Raw genomic sequence first — 24,659 nt, 5'->3', positions numbered from 1 at the left:
CTGTAAAATGTAAAATTATCCTAAGATAACAGTTTTATTGTTTTTAAAACAATAGCTTTTAAAATATCAATCAAACTGGAAATGGAAAGAAAATCATAATAGCAAGAAAGACTACAAAATACTTTAAAATATATTTTTACAAGAAGGTACAGAACCTACACAAAGAAAACTACAAAACTATATTAAAAGAATTAAAACAAGATCTTCTAAAGGGAGAGAAATACCAGCCAGGTTCCTTTTCTGGAAGACTTAAGGTAATAGAAAGGTTTAATCCTATTTCTATAAGAATCCGACCAAAGTTTATTTGGATTGTGGGACTTTTTTGGGGGGAGTAGGGGTGTTGAATCAGGTGAAAATGTTTGTAGAGTTTGAAAATTGAAAGAAAATTTTGAAATGTAATAATGAAGAAAGGTCTGTTCAACAATGTGTTAAAATTATAATAAAGTCCCTAAAATAAAAGGGTCTGGTATTAACATGAGAAAAGACAAAGAGATCCACGTACACATAAGAATTTAATGTCTGTTAAAGCACTTACTTCGATTCAAAAGGGAAAGGATAGATGATGCATTTGGGAGGGAGAGAAGGAAGGAGGGGCATGGGGCGCTGCGAGCAGGACTAGAAAACAGAAGCGCGCGGGGCGCGGTGAAAGGGTTCCACGCGGCTGAGCAGCCCCGGGGAGCAGCGGGGCGGGCAAGGCGGACAGAGGCGGCTTGGGAAAGGCCCAGGCGCCAGGCCGCCTTTCGGCCGGATCCAACGGCGAGCGGACGCTAAGAAAAGGCTCGACTGAGGCTGGGGGCTGGGGCCGGGGCGCAGGGAACACTAACATTTATTGAGTTCTGACTGTGCCCAGAGTGTTATTCTCAGAAATTGAAGCAGATCAGCGATTTTCAACCGGTGAGCCACAAGAATATTTAAAACCTGCATTAGCTGACTATTTAGTGAGAGGCACTGCCCTCCTTTCCCTGAGATTGTCAAATGAAAAAATGACAACAGCCAACACAACAATAGCCGTCCAGTGTGAATGAATCAAAATTATACCTATTTTTTGTCAGATCAGCAAAAAATATATTTTTGGTGTGCCACAGAATTTTAGCAATTAGTTTATGTGCCATGAGAGGAAAAGGGTTGGAAATCGCTGGCGTAGATCATTAATCCTCATCACAACTGTATGAGTTTGGTATTTATCAACTAGTAGTTTGCTGTTCCTGTTACCATTCATCTCCTTATTTTATTTTTTATAACAATATTTGTACTGTTATTCTGAAATATTGAAATATTTTCTTTATTTTATAGTATAAAGCAGAGAATTATGCTAATAGTGTTACCAAAAAGATTTTCCATAGGAGAAAATGTTAAGATTATAAAATTAAAGAATTGAGAAACTGGTGTTATTAATTTGAGTTGGAAATGTTAATATGAACTCTTAAGTTTTAAATACAGAGTGTCCCCAAAACATGTACACACACTTTAACAGCTGATAGCTCAACTGATGTTTCTTTCTTTTCAGCCAGACTAAGCTTTGAACAAAGGAAATTCATCCTAAAATGCTACTGGAAGTTTGAAAACGCATTTGAAGTATAAATACTGCCTTTATAATTATTCAAAGTGTGCTATAAATGTAAAACACACACTGGAGTTTAAAGACTTATTTCAGAACAAAGAATGTGAGATGTCTCAGTTATTTGTATTTTGATGACAAGTTGAAATAATTTTTGATATATTGGGTTAAATAAAATATATTAGAATTCATTTCACCTAGCTTTAATTTTTAATGGGCTACTAGAAAATTTAAAGTTACATATATATATAATATAGGGTGTCCCCCAAAATGTATATATACTTTAACAGCTGATAACTCACTTAATTTTCACTCATTTTCAGGTTTAACTGATTTGAAATAATGGGTGAAGCCACATCAAGCTTTGAACAAGGAAAATTTATTCACTAGACTTTTTTTTTAATGGGGATACATAAAAGATACAGTTTACAGTACAAAACTGGCAACAGTTGATGAATTGAGGGCGCACAAATACCAAACAAAAAGATTCTTGATGTTTGCGATTCCACTGTTTCGCATTATCAGCAGTGCCTGGACCAGAATGGTCATCTGCTTGAAAACAGGCACGACAAAAAAATTTATTCATTTATTTAGATTCTTTTAAATTTTGAAAATGTACTATATGTTAATAAACACTGACTTTATAATCATTCAAAGTGTGTATACATTTTGGGGGGATACCCTATATATCTACTTTCTGGCTCTGTTAACTAAAATGATCAATAGAAATAAATGCCCACACCCCTAGATCTGGCCTGTAATTCCATTCCCCACGGAAAGTTATCAGTTTCTTGGAGAAATGGCCAATTCAAGATCTGGTTCTGTGGCAGGGAAGATATAAGATAAGCATGGGACATTCTGCAGTGCCAGAAATCAAGGAAGATTTCAAAGACAAATAGAGTAATTTCAACAGGACACTGGAACCAACTTAAAGAGGCTCCCACTACTGAAATCTGTGGAAATCTGAGCATCAAACAGTGTAACTGCAGTTGAGTATCCCTATTTTATCACTAACAATTGTAGAAACGCAGTCTGGGAAAAGTTAAGTAATTGTATAAGCATATGCAGCCAGTAGGAAGTAGACTCAATGTTGAACATGAGTTTTCATGACTCCAAAGCAATGCTTCTACCATACACTGTGCTTCTTGATCAAAGCAATGCTTAACCGGAGAGAAAAGTGCTGAAGGAAAGAAAATAAAAAGAGAGCTAGGAAGGTCCAGTAAAAAAACCTGAAATTAATTTTCATTAGAAAAATTTTCTAGTAAGTAGCCTCATCTGACAACACAAAAGGGAGAGTACAGATATCCAAGCAGCGGCTGGATAAGACGGTGTAGCAGAGAAACCATTCAAGTCTCTCTAATACTGATGTCCAGATGTGCCAAGTGCTCCTGCCTCGTGGTGGCAGTTCCCTTTAATGCCCCATAATAGTGGTCAAATCTCCACCCCATGTCACAGTATGCTGTCCAGCCCAGCTATCTCTGATATGGAGAGTCCTAAAGACTTGTTGACTGTTGCTTCAGTTCCCCCTGGTGCCCTTGTGGCTACAGCTAGTCCTGGGATTCAGTGCCTTCCTGTCTTGTAACCTGCCCCAGCAGACTGCATTAATTCTTCTCACATATTTATCCCCAACAGGGACCACGACCCTTCTTTTAATTTCAAAAAGCACTGCTAAGACCAGGCTATATAATTTAATAAAATTTTACTGACCACATGAGGCTAAAAGAAGACAACTGTAATGCAAAAGAAAAAATGTAAAACTAGATGCAAAAATATTGTAGGACTGGCTCTGGCTGGCTAGTTCAGTTTGTTAGAGCATCATCCCCATACACCAAGGTTGTGGGTTCCATCTACGGTCAGGGTACATACAAGAATCAACCAATGAATGCATAAATAAGTGGAACAACAAATCAATCTTTCTCTTTCTCTCTCTCTCTCCCCCTTTCTCTTCCTCCCTTCCTTTCTCTCTCCCAAATCAATACAAAGAAAATAGTGTAGCTCCCACTACCCACCATGTTGCAGAGTATAGCCCACCTCCCACTACTCACTCACTCTGGGAGGATTTCTGACCATTGTCTCCCCCATACCCAAACTCTCCTGGGACCTAGAGAGAGGAAACAAGTTTATCCTTGATTACCAGCCTCACATACCCCTCCTGTGAGAGTACATCTCAGCCCTACAATGAAGAATTTTTATGCAGATTGCTTAGAGTTACAGCTTCCCTTTGGCACAACCAAAAGGGTGATTGTGGTCATTTTTCTTCCCCACAACTGAGGAGCAATCATCCTCAAAGGAGAATCAAGCATCCATCTCTAGCAACAAAATTAACCACAGAAACATCAACACTAGGGTGTCTTTTTCTCCCAAGGCTCAAATATCTCAGAACTAATTTTTTCAATTAAGGCCCAGAGTTAAAATTCTGGGACTTCCTTTCATTCAGATTCTGAAATCTCAGTGAAAAGAAAGCTGTCCCCAAGCATATGACCTAGGACAAAAACATAGCCATGATTTCAGGGGAGAAGGGAAAGGGAGGAATCAAACTCGATACTCCTCCCCTTTCCAGAGCAAACACCAAAGTACAGATTACTACTCCCTCACTTGCTCCTACCCATTTTGTGACTCAACTAGACCCCAGAGTTTCATTCTATCCTGTATCTCATCTTGAAAACAAATAAGTTGTACTGATGTATTATGACCTCAGGGTGGTATAGAGTATAGACTTGTAAGGTGGGTCGGTCTCTCCCTCTCCCTCTCTCTCTGTCTCTGTCTCTCTCTCTCTCTCACCTAATCTGCCTACTGATCACTGCAGGTTTGTACCCCATCCGGAACCCAGTGGGGGAAGAGAGGATTTGCACACTCCACTCTTATAGGCCACCTCTGTGTCCCTGGAGGCTGACCTATATGGACAGCATGAATCAGGTCCCCAGTGGAGAGTCCTGATATAATACCAGAGAAAGTGAGAAGAGTGAATTTGAAGAATTCTCCCAGGGTGCTGCTGCAGGCTCATGTCAGCCAGGCTCTGTTTGTTGGCCAAAGGTCACAGCCCAGCTAGCAGGTCTTCTAGACTGAGCTCCCCTTATCTCTGGGTTTCTGGAAACTGACCTCTCCCCTCCACCCTTCAGGCTGGGTTTGTTCCCATCATCCACTCTTACTAGCCCCAGGGTACTGTACCTTTCCTTGTGGCTTCCATACCTTTGGAAATAGACCCTTCACTAAAATCTTTGCAAATTACTCAATATGAATGTGCCATTGGTTTCCTGCTCGTATCCTGATGCATACAAGTGGTTACAAAAGTTCTAATTTAACTCATACCTTGTGAGATGGATTATGCTCTCTGGGGTGTCTGCTTCTTGAGGCACGTACCCATGTTCTCGGGAGATACCTGTGACATGACATGGCCCTTCCTCTGACTCACTGTCCCCAGTCCTTTCTTAGCTTCTTTCCCCAGCACTACACACACTTGCGTCCTAATGCTGAGATACCCTTCCTTGCCTGTGTGATGGGCATTGAGGTGTGCTATCCGGATCCCCCTTCAATGAAATGCTTGCTGCCCCAACTTCTGGGAGCACACTGCGAGCAGAAAGCCTACAGCTTGCAACTTAGCAGCAGAGGACTGTCAAAGCCAAGGTCATATCCTTTATAGGGCCTACATCCAATGATAGTTGGTCAAAGCAAAGGTATAAAATACTTGCCATTTGGTGCAAGGAGGAACCGTTATGATGGGCCATTTTATGCCAGAGCTACCCACAGGGATGGCCAAGGCTGACTCGGCCTGCATTATGTGGGTCCCCTAGATGATTCTCTCACTAGGACAGGGGTTAGGGGTTAAAGGACCTCAGCACTGATCGTTGGGGGTAAAGAATGGTGAGACTTCCAGTGCCACTTCCTCCAAGGACACCCCCTCACAAACTCCTCTTAATTCTCTGTCCTCTTGACTTTTATCTTCCATGTCAGTGAGTCCTCAGGTTTTCTACTTAGAATTACTGTCCTGGGGGTATCTTGGAATGTGGTGTCCACTGTCTTCATGCCCCAGTCAAAACTGACCCTGGAAAGGGCTCCATTTCAACATGTTACACTGTGGAAATGCTAGAACATGGCAAGAGTATCTTTTGGAAGAACTCTAGCAGTGGTCTTCTTTAAGGAGGGAAATAGGTGGGCAGGGGGGACAGGATTGAGACACACTTTTCATTTTTTGTATGTTATACCTACTAGACTGAACCTTATCAATTACCAACATTTGACCACTTTTGATCTACAATTTTCTTATTATCTTGTCCATCCTCAGCATGATCAATTGTAGGAAACCAGAGGTGAATTCATGTTTCTCCCACCATCAGGTTGTAATAACTGTAAGTGGCCTAAGATGTGCCTTATTTATTCCTCTCAAATGTTGACCCTGATGTATAATTTCCCAACTTACATCTTCTGCACTCTAACTTTGCTTCTCGATGTAGAACAGAAATTATACAGAACCTAAGGAAGACAGTCAGTAATATTCCTACTCTGTCCCCACCCCATGTCCAACACTCTCCCCAAGTCCCCAGATAAATAGCCCTCTTTCAAGACTCTGCGATGACACTACCTTCTCCCTCTAGTGTTTTCTGAATTTCTTCTTGCTGCTTCCAGCACATGGAGAAGAGGTTGGCCATTGTGCTGTGCAGATGCCAATCAAAGGATCTATCACAGTACTGGCCTCATTGTAGACATATCTGGCTTCTTCATTATACTAGTCATTTTTTAAGAAAAAAAGTTTACATCTTTACATCCCAAATTAGACAGTGCCAGGATCAGACCAGTAGGTTCTGATAGAACAGGACCCATGAACGATTGCTAGATGAACAACCTCGGCATTATTTCATAGCAAAAATGGACTCAGCACATGCTGTACACTCCTTATACTGGTTTGAGCGCAATATTCTGTCTAAATGTGCAATGGGATACAACTGTGAATCATTAGCTTATGCGGACTCAATTACTCAACGGTCCGTATATGATAGATGTCTTGGATACACAGTCCTAGCACACAGAAATGCAGTCTTTCTAAAAACATACCTTGACAAAGAAGTGTAGCCAGTAAGATCCTGGCTCCTACAGACGATAATTCCGTTATGCTTCATAGCCTCCAAATTTCTATCTTGCTTCTAAATGATGAGGAATTTCTAGTCTCCAAGGAGGACGAATAACATGAGAAAACTTTGTCAGGAAACTACAGGCTCCAGGGCCAGAGTTTAGAAAACACTTATGCAGGTGAGACTGTTTTCAAGAAGTTTTGACTATATAAATTCCTCTTTGTCAGAGTTACCGTGTATTAGTCTAAGACAGTTATTATATTTTCTTATTATAAGCATGTACTGTGCTTTGCATCTGGAGCATTTGCCAAATTGTAGATTTATTCCTCTTTCTATACATCTGTGAAAAGAATGTGTGTTCTGCTTCATCAGGGAGTTTCTTGAAGTCACAGGTTGCTAATTCCAAATGAATAGAAACAGTGATTAATCTGGGAGATATGAGCTCCCCACTATTCATGTAACAGATGTCCATTATGATGAGTTACACATTTGTTCCATGTTTACACTAGAATACAAAAAAAGAGAACTCGACTAGTTTGTAAAACAGACACACACAAAAGAAAGAAAGAAAAGAAAAGAAAAGGGGGATGTGGGAAGGTAGGGGATTAGAAAATACTTGAAGATGTTTATTCAGGTGCCAGGTTAGATGCGACAGAGACATGTGGTATGTCTGCAGGACGGCAGGTAAAGAGTGGAGGGGAGGGAGAGGGTCGGGGGAGAGAGGACCAAGCCGGGGTAAATGTTTCTGGCTTCCTTTCAGGGTGTGGATATGAACTCAGCTCATCTCACTTGGCTGAAAGGCGCACTGATGCCAAAACCGGCAATTCCATCAGCATCGGCTACACAGAAGATGGGGTTTCAGAGGGAGGCCTGAGAAGAGGGAGGAGGGTGTATGTCATTTTATTCAAGTAATTAAAAACAAAGTTGGCAGTCTATCTTGCTGTCAAGAAGAATAAACATCAGACTATAGAGCTGGAAGGGGAAGTGCAAGAGGCTTCCTGCTGCTCCCACTCTGGTCCAATGGAACTCTATAGTTCTCTCCACAAAACAAATGATCCTCTGATGTGTTTTTTCAGTTACCCTGAGCAGAGCTAACACAGGAAGCAGACATAAGCCAAAAGTGAGCGCGGAGGAGGGTGCCTGACTGGGCCACACTACAGCTCTTAGCTCCAAGCTATGAATTCGGGGTCCCTAAAATAAGATGAGTGAAAGAAATCTTTCCAGAACTTTCCTTTCTCTCAATATTTGCCCCCTGTCCTCATATGCCCAGGAACTACAGCAGGATCCACTATATGGCAGAACTAAGTAAACAGATAAACACAGACATTTTTAAATGAATTGAACAAACGTGCTGATCTTAAATGACATGTGTACATGGATGGATATTTCTCAATGCATTCGTTACCTTATGCACTTGCAGGCTCACTGGATGATAGCAGATGCAATAATATACCAACCAAAAGCTAATGAATCCTCTCTGAATGTCATAACATGGCTGACACTTGTCCTAAATTATACCTTTCCCGAGTTTCTTTTTAATAGCAACACTTTTTAGAGGAGAGGGCAAATCCCATTGTGTTACTTAATAAAAAAGATTAGCATGGCCAATTGAGAAAAAAATAATAATTCAAACAGACTCACTGAGGGTTTGGCTTCCAAAGCATTTTAATCACTATTACTCTGTATTTCTGCCCTTCAATTGCTTTTAAAATGCTGAATTTAGATGTGAAATGCTCCACTTTTACATCTAAACCTTTCTTTTTATTCTTTGAAGAGTATGAGAGAAGTGAGAAATCCTTGCATCTGCAACACTCCCAGGCAGTTAGAGAGCAGAACTATTCTCCTGAAAGTCCTCGTGTTGAGTGGACTCCTGGGAACCGTGCAGGCAACAGCGGCGTACTTGTCTACACTTTATGACATGTTGCCAGGCCAGTTAGAAGTGCTGGTAAGTGGGTACTTTGAGCCAGTTAAAAGGTTATTTCAGGCATCCTAAATCTCTTTGCCAAATAATTAATATTCTTATTTAGTCTAATCCCACCAAGTGAGCCAAGTTGATGATGACAGAGAAAGCTTCAATTTTTGAAAGAAGTAGGAATTAGGGGGTTAGCGAACTTTTTCTGTAAAAAACCAAATAGCAAATCTTTTCTGGTTTTGAGTGCCATATGGTTTCTGTTGCAAATACTCAACTCTGTCATTATGCTGAAAGCAGTCATAGGCTATATGTAAACAAGTGGGCACAGCTGTGTTCCAATAAAACTTTATTTGTAAAAGTAAGCGACAGGCTGGATTTGGCCCACAGGCCATAGTTTGCTGATTCCTGGGATAACTTGCAAGTGGCTCCCCAAACAGGCTGAAGCCCAAGGAAAGATGCAGTTCTCAAGGTCACACTGAAAATTACAGTGCTTTCTAACTTGCCTGTATTTTAAAGTGTGCTTAGCAGCACGTCCTCTTCCTGTGTGGATCTTATGGTGTTAGACTTCCAGTAGCATTTCCTTAAGTGAATCATTGAGATGCACATCTTTCCATCCAATTACCTTTATAAGTCAGACAAGAAAATAGTTTTTCTGCCTGGTCGGTGTGGCTCAGAGGTTGGGCGTCATCCCGTGCACCAAGAGGTCACCAGTTTGATTTCAAGTCGGGGGCGCGCAGGAGGCAGCCAATCGATGTTGATGTTTCTCTCTCATTGATGTTTCTCCCTCTCCCTTCCTCTCTCTCTAAAAGTCAATAAAAACATGTTTAAAAAAAGAAAATAAAGTCATTCTAAATATTCCAGGAAGTCAAGAAAGTCACTACGAAAGACCAGGGAGGCAGGCACTGAATCTCTCAGCCTGGCATAGCAATGTGGGTGGTTAACAAAAGCTGTACAAAAACCTACTCTGAGTTGCAGGAATCTCTGAGAGACTTCTCACCAACTGTCTCAGTCTGCACCAGCAAAGCAGCCGGTTCTCAATCACTCCTTGAAAAGCCACTGAGTCACCTGCCTGCCCAACATCCAACTGCAACCACCCCTGAGCATAATAGTTTCTGCATCTCTTTCACCCGGAAAAAACAAAAAACTTGTTGGTTACTCTCTTTGGCAAACCTCAACTCAGGACCATGTGCGGAAGAGGATTTTAAGTGCCCAACTTCTCTGCAATGCAAACAGATCTTAGGATGGGTGGTAGAGATACCTACTTGACAATGAATAATCTACCACATTCCACCCCTTTGTTGATGCAGCATCCATATACTCTCCTTTTGAACTTCCAAAGAAACAACATAATGCTTCTGTCCTGCTTGATGTAACTATTCTCCATACATCCAAAACTCACTCATACTTTTCCTAAAAGTGCAGTCACAAAGTCCTATTTGTTATTTTATCCATAAATGGTTGATAGTAATTTGTCTTCTGGCTCAGTCATGATAGCTCTCTATTATTCTGCAATTTAAATATTGAAATATAGTTTAAACTCACCCTTTATAATATATAATAGGCAGAGGGGAAAGGGACAGATTTTATGAATATGTACAGATATATCTATATCAAAACTAGAAGAAAATATGTATGCATATTACAATCCTCATTTCTACGACTGGTCACATGACCATTGTTAGTTTTTATAGTTTTCTTCTCCTAATACTCATGGGAATCACAGACACCCAGCACATTCAAGAAGACTTCATCCATCCTCAACACCACGCTGGGATCTGCCACCTTCTAGTCATCGTCAGCTGATCCCCTCTGTGCAGTAGTCCAGCCCAGGTCTCTCCAACTGCTGGGACCCTTAACAGAGCCCTGCTCTAGTCACCTACTTTGTGGAGCTGCCTGGCTCAAGCGAGGGAAACAGGTTAGAACCAGGGCAACCAAGGGGGGAAGCAGAGTCCACCAATGCTACCATGTTCCCATATCCACACACTCCTCCCACCTCCATCCCACGTTTTAATCTTTAAATCTGGTCCTTGGTCCTCTTGATCAGTACAAATTTTAACTTTGCCTTCAATTAATGTAATATCTCCCCCTTCCCCTCATTCTTTCAAATCCGATAGATTGGAGAGAGAATATCTTCATTCAAATTACACCTAAAAGGCATTTATTAGCTCTCTTTGATCTAAGCTGGGTAACTGAGTTGATTACAGACTGAGGTTCATGGATTTAGATTCTGCATGAACACATTTTGCTTTGTACCAAGGAAAAGCCTATTTAAGAACTTCAAAGTCTAACTCCCCTAACTAGCCAGTTCTCAAATGTGTGCTGGTGGTCAAGGGAAAAGATAATATGTGTGATGGTTCAGTGCAAGCCCTACCCCCAATTTCTAAGAAACCAATAGAGAAGACTTCTCCTTTAATGAGAGATATTTTAATGGGCAAGGGATAATGAGATTTTTTTATAAAAAGGAAAAAATGGTCAAAATGTCAATATTGTCTGAATAAACTATGTCAATAAAAGCCCCCCAAATATCCAGGTTAAAAAACCAGTTCCCAAATCTCTCTCTCTCTTTCTCTCTCCCCCCCCCCTCACACACACACACACACACACAAATCAAAGAATTTCACAGGACAAAATGGATTTCAACAAGTACAAGAGAGTGGGCTGAAGTGTCAGAATGATGCTAGTTCCAGTTTTGGTCTGCCCTTATTGTGACTCCCTTATCATATCATTTAATATCTCTAAGCATCAAGTTCCTCAGTGGTAAATGTGGATAATTACAATTTTGTTAAGAAAATTATTTCAAATTTTGAATGAGGTGAAATGGGCTGTGGCATGACATTTCAAAATCTTCCTGGGGCACTAACCTACCTACCGAAGAATTATTTAATTATTTAGGGAATGCACTTGTGTTTGACTTTCTATTTTTTATTTGATTAGAATTTAGATGCTTGATCGTCACTCCCTGAACCTGGAGGTGATGGTTTGATTCCCAGTCAGGGCACATGCCCGGGTTGCAGGCTTGGTCCCCAGTAGGGAGTGTGCAGGAGGCAGCCGATCAATGATTCTCTCTCATTGTTGATGTTTCTATCTCTCCTTCTCCCTTCCTCTCTCTGAAATCAATAAAAACATATTTTTGGGGGGAAAAAGAAAAAAAGAAAAAAAATGGGGAAAAGATCTGAATAGATACTTCTCCAAAGAGGACACACAAATCGCCAAGAGATTTGTATTTTTAGCTATTTAAAAATTATACTTTGAAGTACCTATGTAATAAAGTTGTTAATGAGAATTAAATAAAATAATGAAAATAAATTAATAAAGCTGACATATATTGAGCACTTAATAAATGTTAGCTATTGTTGTTGCTATTATTCTTTTATTATTGATTTTTTAGACAGAGGAAGAGAGAGGGAAAAACATCGATGTGAGAGAGAAACATCGATTGGTTGCATGTGCCCTGACTGGGGATTGAATCCACAACTTAGGTATATGCCCTGGTTGGGAATCGAACCCTCCACCTTTTAGTGTACGGGACAATGCTCCAACCAACTGAGCCACACCAGCCAGGGCTTATTGTTGCTATTATTAATCACAATTTGATCCACAGGAAACACAAAATGTTCCATACTCCAAACTTCACCCAGAGATATCCATGAAGTTAAAACAAAAGAAATAAAATAAATAGACTATTCATTTAATACTGAACTCCAGCTTGATTTCCCTTGGGAATTTGACTCCTCTAGAATCTAGACCTGTGAATTAAGCTTTTAATTAAGAGCTATTTTCATGTATGATATACAATCTTATAATTGTTTGGATCTATAACTGTACACAGAATAAGTATCCTGTCCCATTAGAAAAAAAGAAATGCAAAAAAAAGAAAAGGAAAAAAGAAATGCAATTTTCCCACCTCACATGGCCACTAATAGATAATAAAATTAAAATTGAGATTAAAGTAAAAATCAATATTTTTCCTCTTCGTCCTGCTTTGACATACCCAATGTTATGCTTCATTTTATTTCCTTCAATTTTAGTGGACAATTATCTGATTTTTCAAAAGTTTTAAACAGCTATGTCCTTAATATCTTCCTTTGTCTCATTTCATTAACTACTAAGCATAATGGTGCTTTCCCACAAAAAAAGTTGTCCCCTAAAAGAAACTAAAGGACAATAAAGGGGAAAGCATAACAAATTTCTTTAATTTCACTATGATTTTCGTTGCCATTTGTGCTCAAACAACTTTCTCAGATTAAAAATCCTCAAAAAGAACTCAGTCAATTTTAAGTTTTTTCCTTCCTTCCTTCCTTCCTTCCTTCCTTCCTTCCTTCCTTCCTTCCTTCCTTCCTTCCTTCCTTCCTTCCCTCCCTCCCTCCCTCCCTCCCTCCCTCCCTCCCTCCCTCCCTCCCTCCCTCCTTTCTTCTTTCTTTCTTTCTTTCTTTCTTTCTTTCTTTCTTTCTTTCTTTCTTTCTTTCTTTCTTTCTTTCTTTTTCGGTTTTGGTTTCTTCTTTCTTTCTCTTTCTTTCTACTTTTTTTTTTCTTCTTCTTCTCCCCCCCCCCCTTCTTTCCTTGGTTTGTTTTGCTTGTTTTTTTAGAACCTGGCTTAGGAGTTAAATCAGCTTTGGCTCAGACGAGCCAGATGAATTGGATAAATGTTGGAACAACACTTCAGAAGTAATTCATAACCTTTCCAAACTGATGTCTAAAGAAGAATGAAAAAGCATCTATAGAAAGAACCACAAATACTGGGACACAAAATTCCATCTACAACTACAAGGAAACCAAATAGAACTGGGATTTACTTACACTGTACGCAAAACCACAGAGAGACCGAGCCATCGAATACTTTTAAGTACCTTCAGACATTGAAACACAATGCAAGGGCCTAGGACATGCATTTAAGAAAGCAAACATATGAATATGGAGACTGAAATCAAGGTTAAACAGCCAGCTGTTGTTTAGTTCCAGTGAACCAAAGAAGAGTAAGGTGAACTGAAAATAAAGTGAAGACAACAAGTAACACAGGTAGCACTGAAGTGTTCTTTATATTTGCAAAGCTTACCGATGTGCCTAGACAAGTTCTGACATATACATTCAGATACATATGTATGCACATATATGCATGTATGCATACCTATGTACTTTATATATAGTTATATGAACACTAATTTCCTAGCCTTTGAAGTGGGAGAATACCACTAATTCAAGTTTACTCTAGTCCCTTGCTACTCAAAGGGACTAGAGTAATCTGGACCAGCACCATTAGCATTACCTGGGAGCTTGTTAGAAATGCAGACTCTTAGGCTCCACCCCAGACCTAGATTTGAACCAAATTGCCCAGTGATTTGTATGCCCAAGTTAAAGTCTGAGATGCACCAACCTAGGTCTGGGCTATACATTAACAAAGCTATTAGCCACAAATGTCTACTCAGCAATTGAAATGTGATTAGTGAGAGAGAGAAACTGCATTTTTTCCTACCCCAGGAAGTGCTTTTTTAACAAGCAGTCTGGATGACACTCATGGACTCCAGGTGAGCACAGTTTGAGAACCACTCCTAGAAACACAGGGATGTGAATGGTTTCCGGTGATGCTCTTTCTGGATTAACCAACTCTGCCCTAGGCAAACAGCCACGCCCATTCACGTACCTATTGCCTAAGGCTGCTTTCTGCTAGGTCTGAGACAGTGGCTCACAAAGCCCAAATACTTACTCCCCAGTCCTCTACAAAAAAAGCGCCTGGACTCCTGGATTAAACCAACATATGATTGTTTCTTGTACCCATAAGTTAATTCCATAGCTTGGTATTCTTGCCACTTCACCAATGAGGCAATGGAGGTTCTGAGAAGTGACTCCCACACTCAGAGCCTGGAGAACTGGAGCTTTCTAGGCCACCCCACCACAGGGCCTAGGGCTTTTCTCTTAGAGGATGGAATTGTGTGTAGATGTGGCTCTCCCATGAGGCCTTAGTGAGTCTGCTGTCTCCAGTTATACCTTATCAGCATTTGCTTACAGCTATTTTCGGCCTGAGTTTCTGGAAGTTTTATTTTGTTTCAGTTTATGTTTTGCACCAGGGCATGCATTTTTAGTGATTAGGATGGACATAGCAAGCAGATCACTTGCATTAAGGGCACCTTGCAAATAATTACGTGGACCTTAATGGGTTGCCAGGAATAATTTCAGACTGTTAGTCCCAAATGCAACTGTTGGTCCTTTTCATTATTAGACTGTATGTTTCCTTTTCTTTTCAGCATCCACTATTGGATTCATGGTGCTTTCCTTATTGTATTGATTCCAACTCAGGCTCCTTTTTTATAGAGGCATTTGTCAATAGAAAACAGTTCATAGATCCGCTTTGAATTAGCAGAGACATTACCCAATTCATTTACACAAGAATCCAGAGTACCTTCATTAGGCCTATGGTAGAATTTAAGGAAGCAAGACTGCAATTGGGATTAATTTTACTGTTGGCTAACAGGTCTCTTACTATGACTTGGTGTCTTGATCTCCCTGTCCATACAGACAAATTATTTGCATGTAGATTCATGATGCTTAGCCTGTCCAGCAGCAGTTCCTCTGAGGAACATTCTCTCTCCCCTTGCATCTGGTCCCAGGGGGACTATCAGTTACAACACCCCAGCCCTGCAAATTGTGTTGCTGCATTCTACCTCCAGATACAGTAATTGAGCCAAGGGAAAGTGTGTGACCCCCACAGGAGCTAACTCCCCAGAATGTTAAAAAAATTTGGAGAGAGGCCATCACACAAAGGGACACGGGGCTGAGAGAGAGGCGCAGCCCCAGATACAGCCATTCTTTATGCCCTACCCACCCCCAGACTTCCTGGGAATGTGAACCAATAAATTCCTTTCTCTGTTTAATGAATTCAAGTTGGGCTTTTCACTCAAAGCCCCAAATGTCTTCACTAATATAACATACTTTCAGATTTTCTGAGTGTCCTCAGAAACATGCATCAGCAACTTCTAGAAGGCACAGGCTTAGGGTATTGGGATCCATGAGTCCTCGTCGTAGCTACAATCTTAGAACTCCCAGGCCATCCTATGCCAGGTTGAAGGGCTTTAGAAATGGAGAGCCTAGGGGACATGGAATGCAACACAATTTCTTGGATATATTCATGCCTTCTGTAATACACACAAATACATTCTGTGCTTGCTTTCTTAAGTTCCACATCTCCCTGTCCTTTGGAGCCAAAGCAGGACCAAATCCTTGTGCTGTTGACACTTGGATGGACTCAGTCTTCGAGAAGACAAGAAGACCAAGGAGGATAAGTGTCTGGACCCCCAACACTGATAATGCTTGATGTCATGGGCTGGCCAAAAAGTCTGGTCCCAGGGTTGGACTCCAACCCTACCAGTGGTCCCAAGCTCTACAGAGGTAATCAGGAAAGAGAAACAGACCACAGCATGCCACCCAGTGGCTGTAAAATTATCCCTTTGGTCAAGACACATTTTTTTTCTCCTTCGTTTTCTAAAAGATACCTTTCTAAACCTGTCTAAACTCTGCCTCACTAGATTCTTGAACTGTCACCTGAAGTGTTAGCTGTGACTCACAGTATCGTAAGATAAACTCTACAACCTCCCTCCTCTCCCCAGGAAACTTTCTCCCGGAAAGTTCCTGATTGAGGCCCAACCACACTAGCCAAAACTCTGATCCAAGTGGCAGGGAAATGCCTTAATGATGTTAGAACCATGCACTTACATGTGTTCACAGGTAATGATCAATAGTTACCCTTCTTTGTTGTTTCATTTCTTTGCAGTTTAACTTGATTCCCTCTGTTTCAGACTGATGGGAACTGAAGTCAATTCTTAAAATGCTCAAGGAAGGAAAGCTCTTTGTGTTAAAGGCAGTCCCCCAAGGTGCTAATTCTATCTTTGGTAGGTTTTCCCCAGGACTGTGTTCCTCATCCAGAAATTTGCCTGAGCTTGGTGGTTTGCATGTACAAATTCCAGTTGAATAAATAAACCAGCTAAAGTGCTAGGTTGCCTCAGGGACTAACAGAGCAATTTCTGAACTTCCATTGCCCCCCAGTGGCAGTTTTGCTGGGGATTTTCTTACTCCAAAAAATTTGGGTTATGATTCTTCCCTCCAAAGCTGTTTAAAATTAAAAAACAAAACAAATAATTCTAACATTGCAGATTATGATATATTTGTGTGGAGGTGTGTTAATAATGTAGAGTTAATAGCTTCTAGGTCACAGAGTCATCAATTCCTGCACTTGACAAGAATCATGCAATTGACAGATCTTACCAATCAGGGTGCCCTTTGCAATAAATGCCTATCAATCATAGCCGCAATGTCCAGTATCAAAGTAATTACCCCAAATCAGTTGTTTTTTCATTTAGAGGATCTAGATTTGGGTTTCCATTTTTCTGGACCAATTAAACCACTGTCATTAACTATGATTTTTTTTAACTCATGCTATCCCTTTTCAAATTTTTTCATCATAAGATGTTTTATAACATTGTCCAAAGAAGTGAGAAAACATTTAAAGCCCCCCAAATATGAAGGCTTATAAACCATGTATGTACAACTTTGAAAAAGCCAACATCAAACCCACACAAAGTAAGTAGAAATATCACTGTTGAGTTGTCACAATTTCAGATTATCCATGAAGTGGCAGAATCAAATGAATAAAAGTTTTAGTGATTTCAAACTTCAGCCAGATGAAACTCAGAAATAGGTGGCCAAGTTGCCCTAACGCCTCAGATATGGATAGTTTAATAACACTGAATAGTTTCAATGGTCAGTAGGGACTGATGTACAACATTTAATCCATCCCCCCACCCACCCACCCACCTACTACCCCATCCCCTCATCCACTTGTCCACCCACTCATCAGTCTATCGTCCCACTCATCCATTTTGACAGGTTTAGAAAGGTGTCCTGTGGGGAAAAAAAGGAGGAAAAAAGTGTTTCTTCACTGCAGGAATAATCTTGCAGCCACTGGGTAGTGTGCTGTGGACTTTCCTCTCCATCCCGATTACCTCCACCCATCCATCTGTACATTAGGCATGTGCTGGCCATTGCGGGAGGTACCACGGAGAGATGAATAAAATGTAATACCCACTTTCATCGTTCTCAAAGCAAAAGGGACTTTTTAGATTTTTCAACCTGGTCTCTATTCTGAGGCTCCAGTCTCAGAAGAGCAGGGACATCAAGATGGCCTGGAGACCTGGTGGGCCTTGTTGCAGAGAACAGGGATGAGAGCTTATGCAGCCACAGCCACTGGATGTTTCCTCTGAAGAACAAAATGTGGGCTGTGTGGGCTGCAAAAATACAAACTATTTTGAGGGAGAGGGCATGTATACATATGAAATAGCCAAGGAACCCCTTTATAGCACAATAAGCTCATGAATTCACGTTAAATACAGTCAGTGCCTTTTGGTGGCTGGCATAAAGTATACACCTTGTTTTCCGGAAAAGGAAGAAGGGGAATTTAGGAACTCCAGCCCAGAGTGAAGAGCCTTATCTTCAACTAAAAAAGGGAAGGTTCTTGCCCGCCCCCCAGAATGGAGTCAGCACTCTGGCTTCTTTTTCAGATCACAGTAAATTCCTTTGGTTCCCCACCTGCTATACCCCAACCCCCGCGCCTGTTAAATTAGAGACCAGGCTCCTGTTTCTTTAAATAACACTAACCCGGTGCTAACCTCGCACATGCCAGGCATTCCTGCCGCTCCCACATCCTAAGGGGAAGTGTACATCCTTCCGCTTCCTGTCCTCAGATCCTGCCTCCTTTCTGGAGAGAATGTTCTCCTCTGACCACCGTTCTCCCCTGGCCTTTGGAGGATCAACTTCATCAAATCTCTTTTGTTCAAGATCCTCCACCCCAGTGGCCTGGGGGCCTCACTCATTCTTAGTGCCAAAGCACATCTTTTCTCTCTTTTTCATGTCCAGTATAATGTCTTGCACATAGCAGGTGCTCAATAATTTGTTATAAGCAAGGGAAGGTGGAACAGAGGGGAGAGAAGGACAGGAGGAAGGACAGAAGGACAGAAGGGAGCAAAGCAGAAGAGAGAACAATAAAGAAAGGCAGAGAAAAGGATTCTTTTACAAGGACCCGATGTTCTCTTTAATAAACACCACCCAACAATTAAATGCTCACTTGTCCTCCTTAAGGAACATCCCAACCATGCTTCTGAAGTTAGTTTTTAGTGATGGAACTTTTGTGAAATGAATGTAAAATCTACTGGAGTTAAAGGGTGAAAGTGGCGGTTTTCACACTGCTTTCCTGTGGTTCTTCGGACCCAATTTTCAGGAAGTCTAAAGATTAACAGACACAATGTTCTTACTTTTAACCCTTCTTCCACCACACAGTTCTCAGATATATCGTCAAGGGCTAACAAAGAACAAAGGATATAAGCACACAACCACCACCAAAAAGAAAGTGCCCAGAAACTAGAATTTCTTTTAGATATTGAACTGCTAGTATAATCTGCAATCAATTGTTTCTATTTCAGCTGATACAATAAAATATACACTTCATGATGTTTCACAAGGAGTCCTGCTGCATGTTCATTTCACCAGTCACTTTTCAGCGTTAGAATTTGCAGCATCACAGCAGACTCACCCGAGGATGAATGCACTGGGGAAGGGGAACCCTCGTAGGTGATCCTCAAAGCACATGGGTGTAGCGCCTCAGGAGGCTCAGTGCTCAGCACTACAGCACTGCAAAACGCTGCAAAATAAAGTGTAAGGACAATTTAAATAAAGTTAGGGGCTGACTATACTATTATTGTAAATACTATTATAGTCATACTCATCTCTTCAGTTCACTAAATCTATTATAAAGCTGAATTCACCTGGGGTAACTGAGAACATTAGGTAAATGCTCTTGCTTCCACATAAGAGGAGATAAGCAATCTTCTCTCACCATGAGGTACTTTAATTTAGGGCTTCTTGAACTATCTAGTGAACGACTAGATTTTTTAAATTTGTGATCAATCAGACTATTTTTTTAGAAAACAACAAAAACTACTAATAAAATAAAATAAAGAGAAAACAAACAAAATGTAAGCCAAATTTCTTTATCATCAGATTCATCAGATATAAAAATCACTCTTTTAAACTGCTACAAAAGTTTCTAAATGCTTACTCTTGACCTCTGTACTTTTTTTCCATGAACAACACCTAAGGTACTCTAAAGCCTTGTCATCCGAAGTGTGGACCTTGGCCCTAACTAGCTTGGCTCAGTGGTTAAAGCATCAGCCCACGGACAAACCAGGTTCAATTCGGGTCAAGGGCAGGTACCTTGGTTACAGGCTCGATCCCCAGCCCCAGACAGGGCACGTGTGAGGGGCAATCAACTGATGTGCCTCTCTCACATCGATGTTTCTCTCCCTCTGTCTCACCCCCTCCCTTCCACTCTCTCTAAAAAAAAAAAAAATCAATGAAAAAAAATATCCTCAGGTGAGGATTAACAACAACAAAACAACAAATAATAATAACAACAAAGTGTGGACCTTGGGCCGGCAGCACTGGCATCACCTGGAGATCTCATATGTAAATACATTTTCTTCATACTCCCACGGTAACTTTATAAATTAACCACAATAAATGAAATCATCTGAAGGTATGCCTGTCTCACTACCAAGAGTATTGGTGAGGCAGTGGGGAATGTGTTCTCCCATCCATGGCATCCAAAACTGGCTCCATACCTAGCACATGGCAGGAGCTCAGGAAACGCTTGCCTGACTGCCTGCCCTACTGATTTCAGACTCAAAACTGCAATGTCAACTTCTGCTGAGTTTCCAGCCTGCTGGCCTGCCCTTCAGATTTCAGATTTGGCAGCCCTCTCAACTGTGCGGAACAATTCCTTAAAATAAATCTCCTGATAGACAATGATAGATGATGATAGATAGATGATTGATAGATAGATGATAGATGATAGATAGATAGACAGATGATAGATAGATAGATGATAGATGATAGATGATAGATGGATAGATAGATAGATAGATAGATAGATAGATAGATAGATAGATGATAGATACATTTCTTATTGGTTCTATTTCTTTGGAGAGCACTGATTGATAAATTTAGTAAGATAGACGTTTGGAGACAAAAGAGCACTCCTCAGATAAGCTCATGCATTAGGCTTCCTACTAACATGGCTGCCTCTGCTTCTGATGTAACATCAAGGGAGGTAAAACTGAAGAGGAACCGTGAGCAAATTAGTTGAGAGCCCCCAGAGCAAAGGAGCAAGAAAGAGTAACATATTTTAGCATTTATGCTAATTCTTTATCATTCACAATTTATTTCTTTGAATGTAAAGCCTTATATTGCCATTGCTAGTGTGTGTGTGTGTGGGGGGGGGGGGGGAATCCAAACCTTTGCTACAGTCTGATTATATCTTTTAAATATTTGTACCAATAACTCTGCATTTAGAGCCTGTATATCTTTGGGTTTTATTTCATAAGGAGACCATATAATAAAAAATATCACAAACATCTGTACCTACTAGGATTCAAGAGTTAAAATACAAATTTTAATATCTCCAAAGCATATTTCTTAGAAAACTGTGTTTGATGTGGTGGTGGTAGAGAATGGTTTGTCAGCTTGTCTTTTGTGGCTTTAGCTTCAATCCCACTTTAGAATGAGTCTAAACCACTCAAGAGAACCTTCCCCTCCTTGTTCTACAGCCACTCATACCTCACTTTCCTGATTTTTCTTCTACTTTTACTTCTGTTCTTCCCAACTTATTAATTCACAATGATTACAAGAAATAAAACTGTTAAAGAGACAGGAATATATTTAGATTGGCACATTCTCTTCCTAGTAGGAAAACCCAACTAGGAAGAGAATGTTCAGAAGATTCTTTGGTAAACATGGAATGATAGCAAAGAAAAAAAAAGCCTTGAAGGATATCACCATTCATACTTGTGGCTTTAATGTCCAACCATACCTGGTGATTTACGTTTCCTTAGTTGCAACCAGCTCTCACTTTCCTGAATTTCAGTTCTGTGTTCTGAATTGCTTCTTGGATTTCACTGCCTAGATAATCATTGTCATAACCACTGCAGTGTGACACCAAACTCATCTTGCCCCTAAACCTATATATTTCTCAAAATATGCAGCCTTTTTTATTCGCTGTCTTCTTACCTTCTTCAAACAGTAAGACGGCAATTTCAGACAACTATGGTCTACTGTATCCCCCCCCTTCAGAAGAAAAATCACGTTAGGGGGCCCTTGACTGTAGTTTATACTTGAGAAGTGAAATGCAAATCCAATACCCACTACTAATTATTTCCACAGAGAAGAAAATGGGATTATGGGGAAAACAGAGAATTGTGGGACAGAACAGGGAATTATGGGAGAATCAGAGAATTATGGAAGAGAATGGAGAATTATGGGAGAAGCAGAGAATTGTGGGAGAGAATGGGATTATGGGAGAGAATGGAGAATTGTAGGAGAAGCAGAGACTTATGGGAAAACAACCGTAGGAGAATAGGGAATTTGGGGAAAAGAACTATGGGAGAGAATGCAGAATTGTGGGAGAAGCAGAGACTTGTGGGAGAATACAGAATTCTGGGAGAGAGCATTGTGGGAAATAAGAGAGAATTGTTGGAGAGATGAGAGTATTATGGGAGAAGAGATTTGTGCAGATAATAGGGTGTTGGTGGAGACAGTTAAGAATTGTGGGAGATACAGGGAATTATTAGAAAACCAGAGCTGTGTATGTGTGTGTGGAGAATTTGGGGGCAGAACAGATAAAATGTGATAGAAACTGGGGAATTGTGAAAGAGAGTGGGAAATCATGAGAGAGTAGAGACTTTTGAGAGAAAATGAAGAATTGTGGGAGAGAGAAGGAATTATAGGAGAAATGGGGAATTATGGGAATGAAAGGAGAATTGTGCAAGAAACTGGGGGATTGTGGGAGCTCTGAGAAACACAAAAGCAGCACTTTATAAACATAAGCAACTGTAGGTTTGGAAAGGAGACTCATTTTACCAGGACCAGTCATGAATTCAGTTTGTAACTCCAAAAGAGCTTCCATTTTGCCTCTGCTAAACCCTCAGGTCTGACAGTAGCAGTTCATATCATATTACCATGGAACGAGAAACACATCAGGGCCTTGATATATGGTCATGTACACACATACATACACACACACACACACAAATACACATGCACATATACACATACATACAAATCCATACACACGTTTTTGAAATTCCAAACATGATATTGAAATTAAACCTAATAAAAACATTGAGAATTTTTCAAAACTCCTAAAAAATAAAACAAAATGAAAAAGTGATAGAAAATCAGAGAAAATGAAAGATAATTAGAGTGTCAGCTTAAGAATCCAACATATGAGTAATATAGGGTCCCTAAAAAAGAAAATGAAGAAATGGGGAGGGAAGCAAGTTCTCAAGAAAATTAATAATGCAAGAAAATATCCCAAAGTGAAGGATATATATAGGTATCCAGAATGAATGATGCCATCAAGTGCCAAGCCAAAGAAAGCAAATAGGCCTATGTCAAAGCACACCTTTTCAGGCCACTGGAAGAAAGGAAAGATATTAAAAATATTGAGAAAGGGGGAAAAAGAAATGACATTTGACTTTTCTCAGCATCAACAATGGAATCCAGAAGACAATGAAGCAATCACTTAACAATTCTGAGAGAAAGGTTTCCAAACCTAGAATTATATATCTAAACCACCGATCAGGTGAGAGGGTAAAACAGACATTTTCTGAGTTTCAAGACCTCCAAAAACTGATATGGTCCCCAAACAATGCAAACAAGAATACATGGTAACCACTAACCAGAGATCCAACTCAAGGTAGGAAAAGTTTGAAAGGCAATCTCAGGAAGACAACTGGCAGAAGTCATTTCCAAACAGTCTAGAATTGGCAGTGACAGAGGTGAGGTGCTTATCTAAGAGTGAGGTCTCAAGAGGAAAAAAATGAAACATATAGAGTAGTTGATATATTTGAGTGCAGCGAGAGGAGATTTACAATGCTGACAGAAAATTTAAGGCTATCATTAAAACCCAGACAGACAAAAGGGGGGAAAAACAAGGTAAATATTAAAATCCAGTGAAAAAGTTGCACTAGAAATTTATCGTCAGTCATTATAAATATTTTCACAGTCATAATAATGTAAATACTAAACCGTAATTTTTCCCAAAATTGTATAATTTTGGAAGCGTGTGGCTGTGTGTGCATGTTTCTTGGAATATGGATCAACAAACTAGAAGAAACAGTTAAAGAGCAATGTCTGCCTGTGGAAAGGGGAAATTGGGGTTGAAGGCATCCCACCAGTTTTCTTAGGCACCTACACCTCTTTTTTTAACACTCTGAATTAGTAGCTCCATTTCTATAAACATTCTTGTTCCTTACTCTTTCCTTTCTATCCACTACCTGCGCATCACATTCACAATAGCCACTTCTTCCCTTTGCCCCAAAAGAGTGCATGAACATATCGAGAAGTAAATCGCATGACTGTCTCTCCCATTACTGAGTGTTTGCTCTTTTTGTGTCATATGCCCCTTTGGAATCTGGTGAAGTTTCTATCTTCTTAGAATAATATTTTTAAATGCATGTGCTTTTTATTAACACTTTAAGTAACAAGATGAAATTATCTTAATTTCAAAGCAGTGATGAATAGTAATTTGAGACAGAAACAACAGTCACGTGACATCACTTCTCTGTAATTTCCATTAGTGCCACATATAGCTAATACCACTAGGGTTTGTTGCCTGCATCCCTGTTGGGTAAGTGAGAATACAGACCTTCCGGTTCACACCCCGACTTAGGGCCTTGGGAGGGGGAATCTTGTTTGGTTCATCTTAGGATCTCCAGGGTCCGCCACAGTCCTACTGAGGTTTCTTGAGTCATTACTATAATTAAAACCGACGAGATACAACTCAAAAGATAGAAATTTAAAAACTAACCCCTGCAAAGCCTCTACGCTTAAAGCAGCTGGAGTAGAAAGACTTGCTTTAGGGGTGCCTCTGGCCCAGGCTAAAAACTCCCGCGGGCTCTGCTTGAGAAAGGCGCCGGCCAGGAGGGGCGGGACCAGAGTGTGGCGCTCGCGCTTATAGGCCGAGGCGGGAGGGGGCGGGTACCACGACCCCGTGATTGACGGAAGCTCTTTCCCTTCAGCGAGCACG

General features: G+C 40.5%; 1 protein-coding gene across 1 annotated transcript in view; it reads right to left on the bottom strand.

The window, feature by feature from the left end:
* MID1 (midline 1) overlaps positions 1 to 24,501 on the bottom strand; it is a 532,380-nt gene extending 507,879 nt beyond the window's left edge. Inside the window, exons 1-2 of the mRNA XM_081124834.1 lie at positions 24,279 to 24,501; positions 19,110 to 19,217 (exon numbers count right to left, since the gene is read on the bottom strand). The gene's annotated coding sequence lies outside the window, so the exon portion shown is untranslated. The remainder of the gene's footprint in view (positions 1 to 19,109; positions 19,218 to 24,278) is intronic.
* Positions 24,502 to 24,659: the final 158 nt, after the last annotated feature.

Source organism: Miniopterus schreibersii (assembly GCF_964146895.1).
Source record: "Miniopterus schreibersii genome assembly, chromosome: X".
In the NCBI taxonomy this organism is placed as follows: Eukaryota; Metazoa; Chordata; class Mammalia; order Chiroptera; family Miniopteridae; genus Miniopterus; species Miniopterus schreibersii.
Note: the sequence above shows the minus strand (reverse complement) of the source record. Positions and strands in the feature narration are given on the sequence as shown.